General features: G+C 46.3%; 3 non-coding genes across 3 annotated transcripts; all 3 read right to left on the reverse strand.

Moving 5' to 3' along the window:
• Positions 1-7,119: 7,119 nt before the first annotated feature.
• trnan-guu lies at positions 7,120-7,193 on the reverse strand. Its single transcript has one exon. It is a non-coding gene; the product is annotated as a tRNA-Asn (tRNA).
• A 2,286-nt stretch (positions 7,194-9,479) lies between these two features.
• Positions 9,480-9,552, reverse strand: trnav-cac. The gene has a single exon. It is a non-coding gene; the product is annotated as a tRNA-Val (tRNA).
• Positions 9,553-11,132: 1,580 nt separating this feature from the next.
• trnaa-ugc lies at positions 11,133-11,205 on the reverse strand. The gene has a single exon. It is a non-coding gene; the product is annotated as a tRNA-Ala (tRNA).
• Positions 11,206-16,313: the final 5,108 nt, after the last annotated feature.

Genomic DNA, 16,313 nt, shown 5'->3' on the forward strand with positions numbered 1-16,313 from the left:
CAGTCAGTTCAATTCTCCACTTGGGCTCTGTGGATTAGAAGGGCGTTGGTCTAGGGGTATGATTCTCGCTTTGGGTGTCTCGCTGTCGGAATTTGCGGGAGGTCCAGCAGGCCGTATCCTTCAATGGTGCGGCGATCCCAATACCGCAGCCGGCTCACGGTACTTGTTATCACAACATTATCACATCTTGCTTTATTGCAGCAGAGAAATGCATTCCTCTGATTGCCAGCGACACCCCAGTGAAAGACAAGGCCAGTAAAATTGGGCAGCCAATACCTGGACATAAATATGTACGTAGAAATCCTGGAAGTTTGTCACTCGCGGAATTATTATAGTGCCAGGAATGTTATAGCACTCAGAATCACAGATGCACAGAACCAAGCAATTCAGATGAGGCCTTCCGGTCAATCGAGTCTGCACCAACATGTGAAAAATACAGGACTAACTACAGGACCTCATTTGTCAGCACGTGTTCCATAGCCTTGAATGTGAAGACGTGCCATGTGTTCAGCCAGGTACTATTTAATGGATGTGAAGCACACTGCCTCTACCACCCTCCCACGTAGTTTACTCCAAACAGTCACCATCCTCTGGCCAAATAAGATTTTCCTCAAATTCACCATAACCTCCTGCCCCTCACCTTGAACTTGTGTCCTCCCGTAACTGACCCTTCAACTAAGGGGAACAACTGCTCCCTATCCACCCTGCCATGCCCCTCATAATCTTGTACACCCAAAACTATGCAACGTCTCTTCATAACATAAATGGGCGAAGTATGTCCCTGATCTGCGTGGGAATCGAACAGAAGACATGTCGTGTCAACAGAAATTTCAGGTATTTTCGATCGAAAAATTGATTTCTATTAAAGTCTAAACCTGGCACCATGTGCTTCCCATGTCCCAACTGATAGTAATTCTCATGTTGCTCGGCGGTTATTATACATTAAGCGTACATTGTCGTAATAATAATCTTCACTAGTGTCATAAGTAGGCTTCCATTAACACTGCAATGAAGTTACTGTGAAAATTCCCGAGTCACCACACTCCGGCCCCTGTTCAGGTACACAGAGGGAGAATGCAGAATGTCCAATTCGCCTAACAGCACGTCCTTTCGGGATTTGAGGGAGGAAACCGGAGCACCCGGAGGAAACCCACGTAGACACGGGGAGGACGTGCAGACTTCGCACAGATAGAGAACCAAGCCGGGAATCAAACGCGGGTCCTAGGAGCATGTGGCAGCAGAGCAACCCACTGAGCCACAGTGCCGCCCATTAAGTACCTTGTACATTTTGTACCGCAGAACGTATTGATCCATTCTGCTTTGCGTTAAAAGAACAGATAACGAGGAGTCTTTGTCCTTGGACTTTCTGCAAGAGCAGGCCATGATTTTCGTCCATCTCCTCAGTTGAGTGCCACCCTCTGCCGGTAGGTAGATATTCTGGTTTTAAAGTTACAATACAATTTGCGGTATGATAGACCATAATGAGACCATAAGACTATTAGACATAGGAGCAGAATTAGGTCACTTGGCCCATCGAGTCCGCTCTGCCATTCAATCATGGCTGATGTTTTCAACCATAGCTCTCAAGATTTCCCAAACTATTCCTCTCTTGATAGACACAAGGACAGAGACATGCCCGGTAAATAGACATGATTGCTTGCCTGAGTCTGGGATCAATTCCTTCTCGGAAAGGAACCTCAGTGATGCTGTAAACACTCACTCAGGGTTGTGTACGGGGCTTTAGGTTTTCTCGAACGCTGTTTCTCAGTGCGCAGTAATAGACCTCCCCATCCTCCACGTCGAATGCGCTTATACTGAGGTAACCGTTCTGTTTAGATTTGTCAGCAAACGCCAGATATCGTCCTGAACCCACATCTTTCTTCATTGCTGAGTTGTTGGTGATAATCCATCTCGGTGGCTGTGCTGGTTTCTCCTGATATCATTGCATTTTGTACATGTTGGGGCCTTTATATTGGCAATTTAACTTCACCGAACCCCCTTGTGGGACTGTTATTGTCATTGCTGACTGGGCTACTGGATTGAACATTGCCGGCCTGCGAAAGTGAAGGAATGAAATGAACAGATTGTTGTTCCTTTACACAGTTAGAGTTTTTTCAATTAAGAGGTGTTTTTTAGCGTGGCTAGTCCACTTAGCCTGTACATCTAGGTTGTGGGAGTGAGAATGTTCAAACACCACACGGGCAGTGACCTGGGACCGGGATCGAACCCGTGTTCTCAGTGCAATGAGGTAGCAGTGCCAACCATTGCGCCACCGTGCCGCCCTGAGTTTAAACAGAGTTGATATAAATCTACTTGTATCTGCGGCATTTTTTGGGATCTCTGATGCAGGCACTTCATAGACATTCCCGATCGTTAATTACACAGAGCCTACGTGTATTAATATGCTAATCTGGTTTAATTAACACTATTACTACTTACTGTGCCAAAGCGCCGCCAGTATTATCACAACCATGTCTGACTGAATCTCTCCCAGTGAACTGGACGAGACTGAGTCAGGGATTGTGTAGGAGAGAGGGAATTTAGTGCAGTGCAGGGAGAGGGTCTATTGTGACATCACTCGCCTCCCATCCTATCGGCTTGGCCGACACCATCAGGTGAGTTTCTGACGCCCGTGCTTGAATTTGGCGCCCTCTGCTGCCGGATTCGGTTTACTCCGTGTTGGAATTCGGCTGTTCAGTGGATTCGGTGTTGACTGCAATGCATATCAGGACGGGAAACCTAGACAGAAATCTAAATTTCAGCTGTTTATACACTATCTTTGTCACTATAGGTGTTTCTAATCAAAAAACTATGCTTAATCTGTGCAAATCATCCCTGGAGTTCTCGGTTCACACCTTAGGACGAAGTCGAAAGAATGCCAAGACTTTGGTGGACATGCGGAGGTTAGAACTCAGAATAATAGCAGGGCTCAACAGACTAGTTTTCTTTATTTTGGTTCTGACGAAGAAGGTACAAAAGGGGAACTGCTCTGAACATCGCTTTTTTCAGAGACCAAATTGTCTGGAATTATTTTCATTAGCTGAAGGTGAAATGTCCTATGAAGAAAATAGGTGAATGATATTTCATGCTGCAAGTGTTTGCGAGACAAAGAAACGTTATAGAGGACTTTGGATGGATCAGCACCGAGGCACGGGCGGGATTCGAACCCGCGATTTTTTGTTTACGAAACCAGCGCTTTTCCTCTTGGCCACCGCACCTTATGCAAGTAAATGATGTTGATTGCACTGTGAGTTGTTATCATTTGGAGTCTGGCGCAACAATTGATGAGAGATGAGGAATCAATAGAACATTTCAAAAAGTATTGTCAGAACTTGAGAACGGAAAACACCGCGGGATTTAAATGCAGGGTGAAAAGGGCAATAGAAAAAGTTATTTCAAATCGGCGCAGGTAGCGTCAGTTCAATCTGCCCCCACCCCTCCGACACTATATTGTTCTCAGTGAGTTGAGCAGGTGCAGGATGGTCACGGGATGCTGGGTGCTCAACTGTCGCTATTTCCGCTCCATCACTTGTGACTGCAGCTGATAACCGCCGCACAATTTTCAGCTTTGAGTCTGCGGTGCGCCGGTCACAGTTTCCGTTTGATGGCCTCGCTCCAACACCATTGGGATATTTTAGACATTGCTGCCGCTGCTCGATTCCTGTCATTGGTTGGATCAGCAATGCAGTGGGACCTGAATCTGGATTGCTGCTCTGACAGATAATTGCCTGCGCTAAAGAGCGATTGATTCAGGAACTGTCACGGGGAACTGCCTCTTCACCCTCTTCGTTATGATCTCGCTACTCAGTATTTCCTTCACTGCAAAACCCCCATTCTCCCCTTACTGAGTAACCAGATATTATTGTTAATTAAATAATAATGAGTATGGTTCAGGTGACCGTTACGTTGGTCAATATGAGGCTGATTCTGAATTTTGAGATTATTATTGTTTTCTGTTCGTTTCTATCAGACTGGAGCCACCAAGACCCAGTGGAACATCTGGACGCTGAAATGAGGGTTGAAGAGGATACTGACGCCACACAGCAGTACAATCGATACTGACGATCCTGATACACAGTCAGCATCCGGGCAGCCTCCACGGTTCATATTCCGTCTGATTGGAGAGAATCTGCGTAGCAGCAAATGTAGAAGTGATCGCAATATGACACATATATAGAGAAATACCAGCACACAAATATAGAGATCGCTATATGTGTCTGTGCCGTCAATCACATTATAGCAGAAAGACAGTGGGTCCCAGAAACAAACCGACACCGAGAGGGGTAGGGGTATATGTGTGTGTGTGTGTGTGGGGGGGGGGGGGGGGGGTGGGGGGGTGATATTCATCTCTCAAGGTGGATGCGAGAGGGCGGTCAGAAAGACCATTGCCATTGATTATTATGTGAAAATGGAGCAAGACGGGTTATTGGGTTGGATTTGCTTATTATCGAGGTACAGTGAAAAGTATTTCCTGCAAGCAGCTCAACAGATCATTCAGTACATGGAAGAAGAGGGAATTAAACAAAATTCAACAAAATACAAGAAAATACATGGGACTACGTAATAGGGCAACACAAGATATACAATGTAACTACATATGCATTGGCATCGGTTGAAGCACACAGGGTGTAGTGTTAATGAGGTCAGTCAATAAGAGAGTCATTTAGGAGTCTGGTGACAGTCGGGAAGAAGCTGTTTTTGAGTCTGTTCGTGCGTGTTCCCAAACTTCTGTATCTCCTGCCCGATGGAAGAAGTTGGAAAAGTGAGTAAGGCGGGTGGGAGGGATCCTTGATTATGCTGCCCTCTTTCCCCCGCAGCGGGAGGTGTAGATGGAGTCCATGGATGGGAGGCAGGTTCGTGTGATGGACTGGGCGATATTCACGACTCTCTGAAGTTACTTGCGGTCCTGGGCCGAGCAGTTGCCATACCAGGCTGTGATGCAGCCCGATAGGATGCTTTCTGTAGTGCACGTGTAACAGTTGGTAAGGGTTAATGTGGACATGCCGAATTTCCTTAGTTTCCTGAGGAAGTGTAGGCGCTGTTGTGCTTTCTTAGTGATAGCGTCGACGTGAGTGGACCAGGACAGAGTTTTGGTGATGTGCACCCCTAGGAATTTGAAACTGCTAACCATCTCCACCTCGTCCACGTTGATGCTGACAGGGGTGTGTACAGTACTTTGCTTCCTGAAGTCGATGACCAGCTCTTTAGTTTTGCTGGCATTGAGGGAGAGATTGTTGTCGTTACACCACTCCACTAGGTTCTCTATCTCCCTCCTGTATTCGGACTCGTCGTTATTCAAGATCCGACCCACTCTGGTCGTATAGTCAGCCAACTTGTAGATGGAGTTGGAACCAAGTTTTGCCACGCAGTCGTATGTGTACAGGGAGTAGAGTAGGGGGCTAAGTACCCAGCCTTGTGGGGCATCGGTATTGAGGACTATTGTGGAGGAGGTGTTGGTGTTCATTCTTACTGATTGTGGTCTGTTGGTCAGAAAGTCAAGGATCCAGTTGCAGAGTGGAGAGCCAAGTCCTAGGTTTTGGAGCTTTGATATGAGCTTGGCTGGGATTATGGTGTTGAAGGCGGAGCTGTAGTCAATAAATAAATGAATGAAAAATGAAAATCACTTATTGTCACGAGTAGGCTTCAATGAAGTTACTGTGAAAAGCCCCGAGTCACCACATTCCGGCACCTGGTACAGGAATCGAACCGTGCTGCTGGCCTGCTTGGTCTGCTTTAAAAGCCAGCGATTTAGCCTGGTGAGCTTCACCAGCCCTTGGAGTCTGATGTAGGAGTCCTTGTTTTCGAGATGCTCTAGGGATGAGTGTAGGGCCAGGGAAATGGCGTCTGATGTGGACCAGTTGCGATGGTATGCGAATTGAAGTGGGTCAAGGCGTTCCAGGAGTATGGAGGTGATGCGCTTCATGATCAGCCTCTCGAAGCACTTCATTACAACTGACGTCAGGGCCGCCGGAGGGTAGTCATTGAGGCATGTTGCCTCGTTCTTCTTTGGTACCGGTATGATGGTGGTCTTCTTGAAGCAGGTGGGGACCTCGGTGTGGAGTAGGGATAGGTTAAAGATGTCTGTGAATACCTCTGCCAGCTGGTATGCGCAGGCTCTGAGTGCATGACCAGGGATCCCGTCCGGGCCCGTCGCCTTCCGTGGGTTCACTTTCAGGAAGGCCGATCTGACTTCGGAAACATGATGGTGGGTATGGGTGAATTAAGAGCTGCTGGGGCACTCGACAGCGGATTGTTGGTTACCTGCTCAAACCGAGCATAGAATGCATTAAGTTCGTCGGGAAGGGATGCGCTGCTGCCAGAGATACAGTAAGAAGTCTTACAACACCAGGTTAAAGTCCAGCAGGTTTGTTTCAAACACGAGCTTTCGGAGCGCAGCTCCTTCCTCAGGTGAATCACAAAACAGAATCATTTAACCTGGTGTTGTAAGACTTCTTACTGTGCTCACCGCAGTCCAACGCCGGCATCTCCACATCATGGCCAGAGATACTGCTCGACCCGGTCCGGTTATGTAGATCTTTGGGCTTTTTTTCTGAGGGATTCTTCTCCAGAGACCGCTGAGATAGGCCCGTTGAAGATTTTAAGACAGATGTGGTTGGATTCTCAACTGAAAAGGTAATCAAAGGTTATCCGGGGTCGGTGAAATGTGAATCTGAGGTCATGTTCGCATCTGTCACGAGCTTATTGAATGTTGGAGAAGGCTCAAGGGGATGAATAGCCAACTCCTGCTCAACGTTCGTCTGTTAGCAGGTCCGTGAGGAGGTGTCACAATCTCCTGAGTTATCGAGGGAGACACAGCATCGTTGAGCTATTCCCCAGCTCGGAGCAATGAAGGATATTACAGCGATAGAGGCAACTCCATGCCGCAGCCGGTGCACGGTACGTGTTATCAGAACAGGAAAATCGCTTATTGTCACGAGTCGGCTTCAAATTAAGTTACTCTGAAAATCCCCAGTCGTCACATTCCGGCGCCTGCTCGGGGAGGCTGTTACGGGAATCGAACCGTGCTGCTGGCCTGCTTGGTCTGCTTTCAAAGCCAGCGATTTAGCCCTGTCCTAAACAGCCCCTAAAAACATATCATCCAGGAGTGGAACAACAATTCGTCTCTGGGTGGGATCGAACCACCAACCTTTCGGTTAACAGCCGAACGCGCTAACCGATTGCGCCACGGAGACGACAACAGGATCACAACTCTGTGCATTTCAACAGTGACGGCCAATCCTCTGATTGCCAGGGACCGAATGAGAATGCTGGTAATATTGGTCCCCTGAGGCAGTGCGGAAAATATCTGGAAGGAGCGTACACATGGTCCCGCGGGCATGGACATTTGTGAGACGTGGAATCATCACAGGCCCGTGGATTTTACAGAACTCACTTGGACAGCACCACACTTTCTTTGAAACACGTCCCTTATCTGGGAACCTCCATAACAGAAAGCAGGAAGTGTCAACATAGATTTGATGTATTTTCGATCGGAAAGTCGATGTTCTACTGAAGACTACTGGGGCTCAGACTCGTTGGCATAAGGTCGACCTAAGTTAACGGTCCTGGAAGATTTTATTATCCCCACATCTGAGAACTTTCATTACTGCTGCTCGGAAGTGGATATTCCAAGCTTAAATTTACTGTGCATCGCGACATGCTGATTAATCTCACGAATCCGAAACGGATCCTCTATTGACCTATACAAGGACAGAGACGGCAATGCAATTGTGGAGAAATAGACCTGAGTATTTTTCTGAATCCAGATCAAACCATCCTCCGGTACAAGGGCAGGAACGCAAATTTACTGGAATTGAAAATACTCTCTGAGGCTTTCGTACGTGGTTGTAGCTGCTTTGTGACACTGTGCTCATTGCACAGTAATAGACCGCCCCGTCCTCCACACTGAGCGCGTTTATATTGAGGTAACCATTCTTTTTAGACTTGTTGGCAGCCGCCAGATATCGTCCTGAGATCTCCTCTTTCTTCATCGTCAATATGTTAATGATGACCAATCTCGGCGGCTGTGCCGGCTTTTGCTGATACCATAGCATGTGGTACATCGTCCGGTCTGTATATTCGCAATCTAACTGCACTGAACCCCCTTCTGATTTCTAACCTGTCCCGGTTTTAATGAAAGGTGATGGTGAAAGACGAACTTAGTTGTCCTGTCGACAAATGCCGCCTGACTACCTGAGATGTTGCAGTACTTTTGGCGTTCTCCGCAGATGTTAGATTGATTTTCGATGGCAATGACAGTATGGTTTGGCTCTTTCCGTGGGGCTCGTTGGTCTAGGGGTATGATTCTCGCTTTGGGTTTGTCTTTGTCGGAGTTTGCGAGAGGCCCCGTGTTCAAATCCTCAATAAGCGCTTCAATGAGGTTTTCCGTTGGTCAAGCTGCATGTTTCCTTCACTTCTTTGCAGCGGAGACGGCGGGATTCATTCACATTGGGTTTGCTTTGAGAAGCTGAGCTCAAACTGCATGGATCCAGTACGTTCCCGAGAAGCTTGTCTATGTGTGGGCATTCACATTTCTATTGACTATTTCTGGTGGACTCAGACAGCTCTTTGTCCCTTTCATTTTATCAGTTCAACAACTTCAGACTGTGAACTCTCACTTCCCCCTCCACCACATGTTTTTTCCATCAACTTATCATCCCTTCCATTGATATGTTTTACCCTCAGCATTGCCCCCCTCCCCCAGCCCATACCATCCTACTTCAGCAATCTGATCCCTGTTTGTAATTGTTCTCTGACACATTGCTTACCTTTGTTCTGCCATTAACACATTCTGACCGCTTGATGCGCCATCAGCACCTTTCATAGCCTTGATTAGCCTCATTTACATTCCCATTTTCTTTCTGTCCGAGACAATTTCGTCATTTCCCACCTATTGCTAGCCCTCTATCGAGGCCCAATACAGCACGCCACCACCCCCACCCCCCACCCACAATCGTCTGAATCTCCTGTTCCAGTTCTCCAGCTTTGACAAAGTGTCCACTTGACTGGAAACGACAGCTGCCATTTCGCTCCCCAGAGGCTGTCTGACCTGCTGAGATTATCCAGTATCTTCTATTTTTGTTTCCGTCTGAAGTCTCCGCAGTAAGTTGCATTTGTCATACATTTAGACATGTTTGACATGGTGATTAAATATGTTCATTTGTTATGTTTTATATTTTCTGTAAAAAATTCTAATAAAAATTACATTAAAAAAAAATATGTTCATTTGTAAATCGCTGAAATTCTGTTGTGGATGAACTAGCTGCTAATATCCGAGCTGTGCCAAGGTATGAAAATTCTTCACCTCTCATTGCCTGCCGAAAATTCAGTGCTTTAATGTTCAATTCAGTTTAGTGGCTCATGTGAGACGAAATCTCATAGTCCTGGAACACATGAGATTCCGGCAACATTCATGAACAGAATTATTTTATGCCCAATAATTGTGCAAACTTTTCTCACACGAGATGCTAAATGTTCGATGTTTCTGCCCGGTTTCGAACCGGAGATCTTTCGCGTGTGAGGCGAATGTGATAACCACTACACTACAGAAACCGCTGGCAATCAATGGAGGTGCGGAATGTACAACCTCACTGTGTTGCTGCAGATTCTGATGGTCTGTTTGAGAGGCCAGGTCCCTTGTTATAGACGACAGTTTCTTACATTAACAGATGTCTCAACATATAAAGCTGTGAGATGTAGAACTTATATTGAAATTAACATAAGTTATATTTTGCTTAATGTCGGTCTTAAATTTGTGCTCTTTGGTCTCGAGGTATGGTTCTCGTATAGGGATTTTCAATCAATGCCTATGGGAGTGGTCGTTGGTTTAAATCCAGGACAAGCCTTTACTCCAGGTCCGAGATTATGAATTGTTTGCGATGCTGACGGCGGGGTTGATTTACATTGGCCCACTCTGAAAAAGATTTCTCAGGACTCGCGATGTTTACGCCGTTTCTCTCCCTACAGATGATGCTCGAGAGAGAGAGAGACAGTGTCTGAGCTGGAGTGCGTTTGGATAAAATTGATGCTCCAGATCTGTGTTAACCACAGGGACATGACCCATCTAATCCACAGAGCCAAAGTGGAGAATTGAACTGACTGGAGAGCTGGATCTTAACGCTGACCTCTCGGACCTCGGCGTCGTGAAATGTTCCAAAGAAGCTCAACAGACACTCGAGGAACAGCAGCGCATCTTTCCACTGGGCTCAATACAGCTTTCACACTCAGTGTGTGTTCAGCAGTTTCACACTGTAAATGCTGCAACCATTTTGTGTGTCCTTACATCGCAGATTTGGGTTTCAATCTTGTTTCCACTTGTTCTTTGTGTCTGGGCGGTAGTTGTTGATCTGCCATCGATAGCTCCTCCAGACAAATCTTTTGTTTCTTTGTTTCTTCCATTGCGCTAACAGAGAGCTGGCACAGACACGGCGGCCGGAATGGCCTCATACTGTGGTGTCATTATTCTCTGATTCGATGCTAACCTAACTCTGTGGCCAAGGACCCAAGGCCTCTTCTCATTTAATCTCTCCTGACTTTCCCCCTATTAGAGCCCTTTCCTGTTGTTCTGTTCCCTCCCTCCGGGAGTTCACTTGGTTAAGACGTACCACATTTCTAACCTGTCCCGGTTTTATTGAAAGGTGATGGTGAAAGACGAACTTGTTGTCCTGTCGACAAATGCCGACTGACTACCTGAGATGTTGCAGTACTTTTGGCGTTCTCCGCAGATGTTAGATCGATTTTCGATGGCAATGACAGTATGCGTTGGCTCTTTCCGCGGGGCTCGATGGTTTAGGGGTATGATATGTGTGTCTCGCTGTCGGAATTTGCGAGAAGTTCCGGGTTCAAATCCTGAATGAGCCCTTCGATGAGCTTTTCCGTTGGTCAAGCAACATGTTTTCTTCTTTTCTTTGCGGCGTAGACGGCGGCATTCATAGCTGTCCAACCCATCCAACTAAAGGGGACGCCAAAACTCGGAACTGCGAGCCAGCCAGCAGTCGAACTTGGAATCTCCTGATTCGTAGTCAGACGCTTTATCCATTGCGCCACTGCAGGTCCTTGCTATTCCTCGGATGATGAAGACCAGTTACGAGATTGAGGTAATATTAGCAACAGTCTAAACTGGAAACACCAGATGTTTCGGCCCGGTTTCGAACCGGGGACCATTCGCGTGCAAAGCGAATGTGATAACCACTACACTACAGAAACAGCTGGCAGCACAGACTCCAACGAACCTGCGAACCTTCAACTCAACTACCTTGTTGCAGCTTCGCATGGTTCGGCTGAGAGGCCATGTCGCTTCTTATAAGAATACGTCTGTTTCGTCAAACCAGATGTCTTAACTTACAAGCCAGAAGAAGAATCTATATTGAACTGAAGCATTTGTTCAGCAAATCTCTAACGGCGAAATGCTCTCTATTATTAATGCAGCATTCTTAAATCCTACAGAAAAAAGCAACCGACTTTAAACAATATTTGTTTCCTTATTCAATGCGTGAGTTGAGTTTAAGAATTGATAATTATGTGTTTTGAGTACACATTACTATAAGACATCCTTCAATCTGGCCTGTTGCATTTGCTGATCCCAATGCCATCTACTCTGCATTGGAGAGACTAAATGCCGACTCGGTAACCGCTTTGGAAAACACCTTCGCTCCATCGACAAACTGGTGGCAGACTCTCCTGTCGCTTGCTACTTGAACTCACTGTCCTGCTCTCATGTCCACATGTCCGATCTTGGCCTGCTGCAATGTTCCCATGTAGCTCAGCACAACGCCGAGGAAGAGCCCCCATCCTCCGAATAGGCACGGTACAGCCTTGCGGATTTTACAGTAGGCTCAACAACTTCGCACCGTGAAATCACTCTTCCCACTTCACCACATGTTTTTTTCCATCAACTTATTTTCATTGCTGCCATTGATATGTCTTCCTCTCCCATTGTCTCCCCCTCCCCATTCCCCTAGCCAATCCCATCCCTCTTGGGAAATCCGCCCTTTGTTCCTCACTGTCCTCTGCCATTAACACATTCTAATCTTCTAATCGTCTCTGTCAGCACCGTTCTTAACTTTGATTAGAAACATTTACATTCCCTTTTTCTTTCGGCCCAACACATTTTTGTTATTCTCCACCCATCGCTGGCCGTCTGTCGAGGCCCAATGCTTCACGCTCCCCCCCCCCCCCCCCCTCCAGGCCCCAGGCCCAATGCTTCACGCTCCCCTCCCCCCCCACCCCCACCCCCACCCCCACCGCCAATCTAAACCTAACCAAAGATCCAGTTGTCCAGCTTCGACAAAGAGTCACCCAGACTCTAAACGACACTTGCCATCTCTCTCCACAGAGCCTGTCAGATCTGCTGAGGCTGTCCTGTGTTTTCCGTTTTTGTTTCCCATTGACGCATCCGCAGTAAATTGCTTTTATCGTACATTTAGACATGTTTGAAAGATGCGCTGCTGTTCCTCGAGTGTCTGTTGAGCTTCTTTGGAACATTTCACGACGCCGAGGTCCGGGAGGTCAGCGTTAAGATCCAGCTCCCCAGTCAGTTCAATTCTCCACTTTGGCTCTGTGGATTAGATGGGTCACGTCCCTGTGGTTAACACAGATCTGGAGCATCAATTTTATCCAAACTCACTCCAGCTCAGACACTGTCTCTCTCGAGCATCAGCTGTGGGGAGAGAAACGACGTAAACATCGCGAGTCCTGAGAAATCTTTTTCAGAGTGGGCCAATGTAAATCAACCCCGCCGTCAGCATCGCAAACAATTCATAATGTCTGACCTGGAGTAAAGGGCTTGCCCCGGATTTAACCCAGGACCGCTCCCTTGGGCATTGATTGAAAATCCCTAAACGAGAACCACACCTCGGGACCAAAGAACACAAGTTTCAGACGGAGCTTCAGTAAAATATAACTCATGTTAAATTCGATATAATTTCTGCAACTCATGGTTTTATATGTTGAAACATCTGTTTTTTAAAGAAACAGCTGTCGCCTTGGAATAAGTGACGTGGCCTCTCAGCCTCACTATTACAATCTGCAGCAACACAGTGACGTTGTACATTGTACACGTCCATTGCTTGTCAGCGGTTTCTGTACTGTAGTGGTTATCACATTCGCCTCACACGCGAAAGGTCCCCTTTTCAAAACCAGGCAGAAACATCTCGTGCTTCCAATTTTGTATTTTGCTGAATATTACCTCAATCTCATAACTGGTCTCCATCAACGAGGAATAGCCAATGACGTGCACCGCTGTGGCCCAGTGTCGCAAAGGATAACGCGTCTGACTACGAATTCCAGGTTCCACTTCTGGCTGGCTCGGAATTCAGAGTTTTGGTGTGCGCTTTAACTCAGTGGGTGGGACAGCTGATTCTTTGTGCAGAAAAATGAAGATTGCGTTTAGTTACCTTCTATTTAGGTTTCTCGACAATATTTGACATTTGTGTTTTGATGTGTATTTCAATAAACCCACTCAGTAGTTATACATTGGATTGAAGAGAATCCGTCAGCAGAGGGAGGCAGGCAGCGGTATGCTAATTAGAAAGTCACGTGAGATCAATGCCAAAGCCAATAGTGACGTGAGATGCTGGCGTCGGACTGGGCGAGCAGTAAGAAGTCTGACAACAACCTGGTTAAAGTCCAATCATGATGGTATCCTGAGTGATGTCACAATAGGCCTGGCCCCCTGCGGTGTGTGGCTGGAACAATGAGTTGAACAGAGCCTGGGATCCCTCTCTCTTTCTCATTCTCTGACTCATTTCATTCCCATTCACTGAGAAATTTAATGAGACATGTTTCTAATAATACTGGCGACGCTCTGGGACGGTCAGTATACGATTAGGTTCATCGTGACAGTTTAGCATATTGATTGCAAATAGTTTGCACTCAACATTAATATCGTTGACGATAAGATATATACATGTTATGTGTAGCTTGGCAAATGAGAGTTTACACACTTACGTCTCGATAGACACACGTTTCGCTTGACTCTATTTAATCTCGGGCTCTTTTGTTCATCGACTTTCACAGGCGGATTATGTGCATTGACTCAGTCTCCAGTGACATTAACTGTGTTAGAAGAGCGTTCGGCGCAGTTAATTTGCGAGTATACAGATCAGGGTATAAACACCATGCAGTGGTATCGGCAGAAACAGGCACATCCTCCAATTTGCATAATTTACAAAGTAGCAGTACTGAAGAAAGATAAAATCTCAGGACGATATCTGGCGACTGATGATTAGTCTACAAAGTCTGGTTACCTGAACATAAGCGCCCTGAATGTGGAGACGGAGCGGTTTATTACTGTTCAGTGAGGCACAGTGTCTGATACAAGACAAGAAGTCGTACAAAGACCTCCTTTCTTCTCGGCTGAGGGTTTTTGATGCCTCTAACTGCGAAAGTCTATTTGCGTGCTCGCAGTGAACAAAACTGACAGGTTTATGTAAGACACATTTGCATTGATGTCTTTATCCTTGTCCACCTGAACAGAAAGCCGGTCTAGGAAACCCTGAGACTTATCTGCATGGTCCGAGTTATATCACCACAGCAATTATTTCGGAGCTTACCCTGAATATTGATGTTCCAACAGAGGCGACCCAGGAGTAGTGAGTCTGTGTTACTTGTTGCGGCAAAAGAACACAGGCTGTGTCAGAGTCTGGGATGGATACTAACACATGGAATAAACAATGTCCCTTTGAACATAGTCTTACCAAGCAGCACGGCCATTATCAGAAACGGCCCTGGAGAGAACACGGTGTCTAATGTAGACTTCAGCGGAAAAAGAATCCTTGTTATTAAACGCAGATCAGAAACAGATTTCACTTATCTGGCGACTGAGGGACGTTTTCCAGCGACAGTGTTATAAACTGTAGGTCCGTCTCAGCTGCTTTTTGCAGAGCTAACCGCTGTTCCACCGCAGCCCAATGGTGCTTTAGCATCTGGACTTGGGGAACAGGCTGTCAGTGAATCTAAACAACCCGAACAGAGATCTAGTCAGTATCCTTATAAGAATACAGGTTTCACCGTTAGGCACGGGGTAGGAATGGCCCCGGTCATCTGGTTATTGTCAGGCGGAAGAATTAGGCTGTGAATTGTGTCAGAAAACATTCAAATAAACATTTGTAAATAAACATTGAGGTAATTCTGAGCTTTTGGCTTGTTACCAGCAAATTAGTCGAGCCAAATAGACACTATGTGCCGGCTGTGGTCGAAGAGACCCAGAAACTGAGCGTGAATGGGGAAAGGATTTCACTGATTCCGAAAGACAGGACAAGATCACAAAAAGGCAGAAAGTGTGTGAACGCACCACAAATTAATTTTTGAAATTAATTTACAGTATAGCTGCAAGTTAAAAATCGAACTAATAACATTCCTCAGCTGCTGCTTACGTTATTGTTGGGTGTTGTGTTTTGTTCTCATATCTTAATCATGACCCTCACAGGCTCAGTTATTGTTTATGTTTTCAGTGCGAGCGCGCCCTCTGCTGACAATAACTGGAACTCTCACGCTGGGGTTTTTGTACAGGCTCCACTATTTCTCTGCATCAGTGTGGGCTCCATGGCACAGAAATACACGGCGGTGTCGGAGAGAAGCGCCGCGGCGATATTTAAAGGAACCGTTTTGTTTTCATTGTTTAAAATAGCCGAGAACCTGGCTGGCAAATCTTGAGACGTAGCTCCTGAGCTATATATCTTGAATAAATATTTCGGAGCTTCCCCGGGAGACTGGATGTACCAGAACAGAGTTAGAGTACCAGTTGTCGAGTAGCTGCAGCCCAGTGTTATTGCCCGTCCTTCCAGAACTGTTAATTCAGCGGGATCCTGGAACACTTCATCTTTGCCATTTGTGCCTGCAACAAATTACAGAATCTATTAAATACCTGGGAGCGAACGCTGGGAACAGACAATGACCATTTGAACATAGACTCACCGGGCAGCAAGACCAACAGTATTAGAAAAGAACATCGAGAGAACATGGCTGCTGCTTTAGAATTTCACAGAAGTCACAGAATTGTTAAAACATGTTAACTCTTATAGTCTGACATGAAAAAGGAAATTCAAAGGCAGATTTCATTTATTGGGCAACTAAGGGGCGTGGCCCAATGGTAGGATTGGTTGGCTTCTCATTGCTGCTGATCACGCAAGTGAACACATGTGCTCCCTGTCAGCAATTGGCTAACACTCAGTATTAGTGTCAGCTCAGTGACTTACTCTTTCTCTAGATCGCACTGTGTCTTTTTCTGCGTCCTTTGTTCTTCTCGATGTTTGTCTGGCTCTTTCAATCGTTAAGTATATCTGTGTGCCAATCTCTTTCCTCTGTGTCTCGGA

The sequence above is a fragment of the Scyliorhinus canicula genome, unplaced genomic scaffold (assembly GCF_902713615.1).
Source record: "Scyliorhinus canicula unplaced genomic scaffold, sScyCan1.1, whole genome shotgun sequence".
In the NCBI taxonomy this organism is placed as follows: Eukaryota; Metazoa; Chordata; class Chondrichthyes; order Carcharhiniformes; family Scyliorhinidae; genus Scyliorhinus; species Scyliorhinus canicula.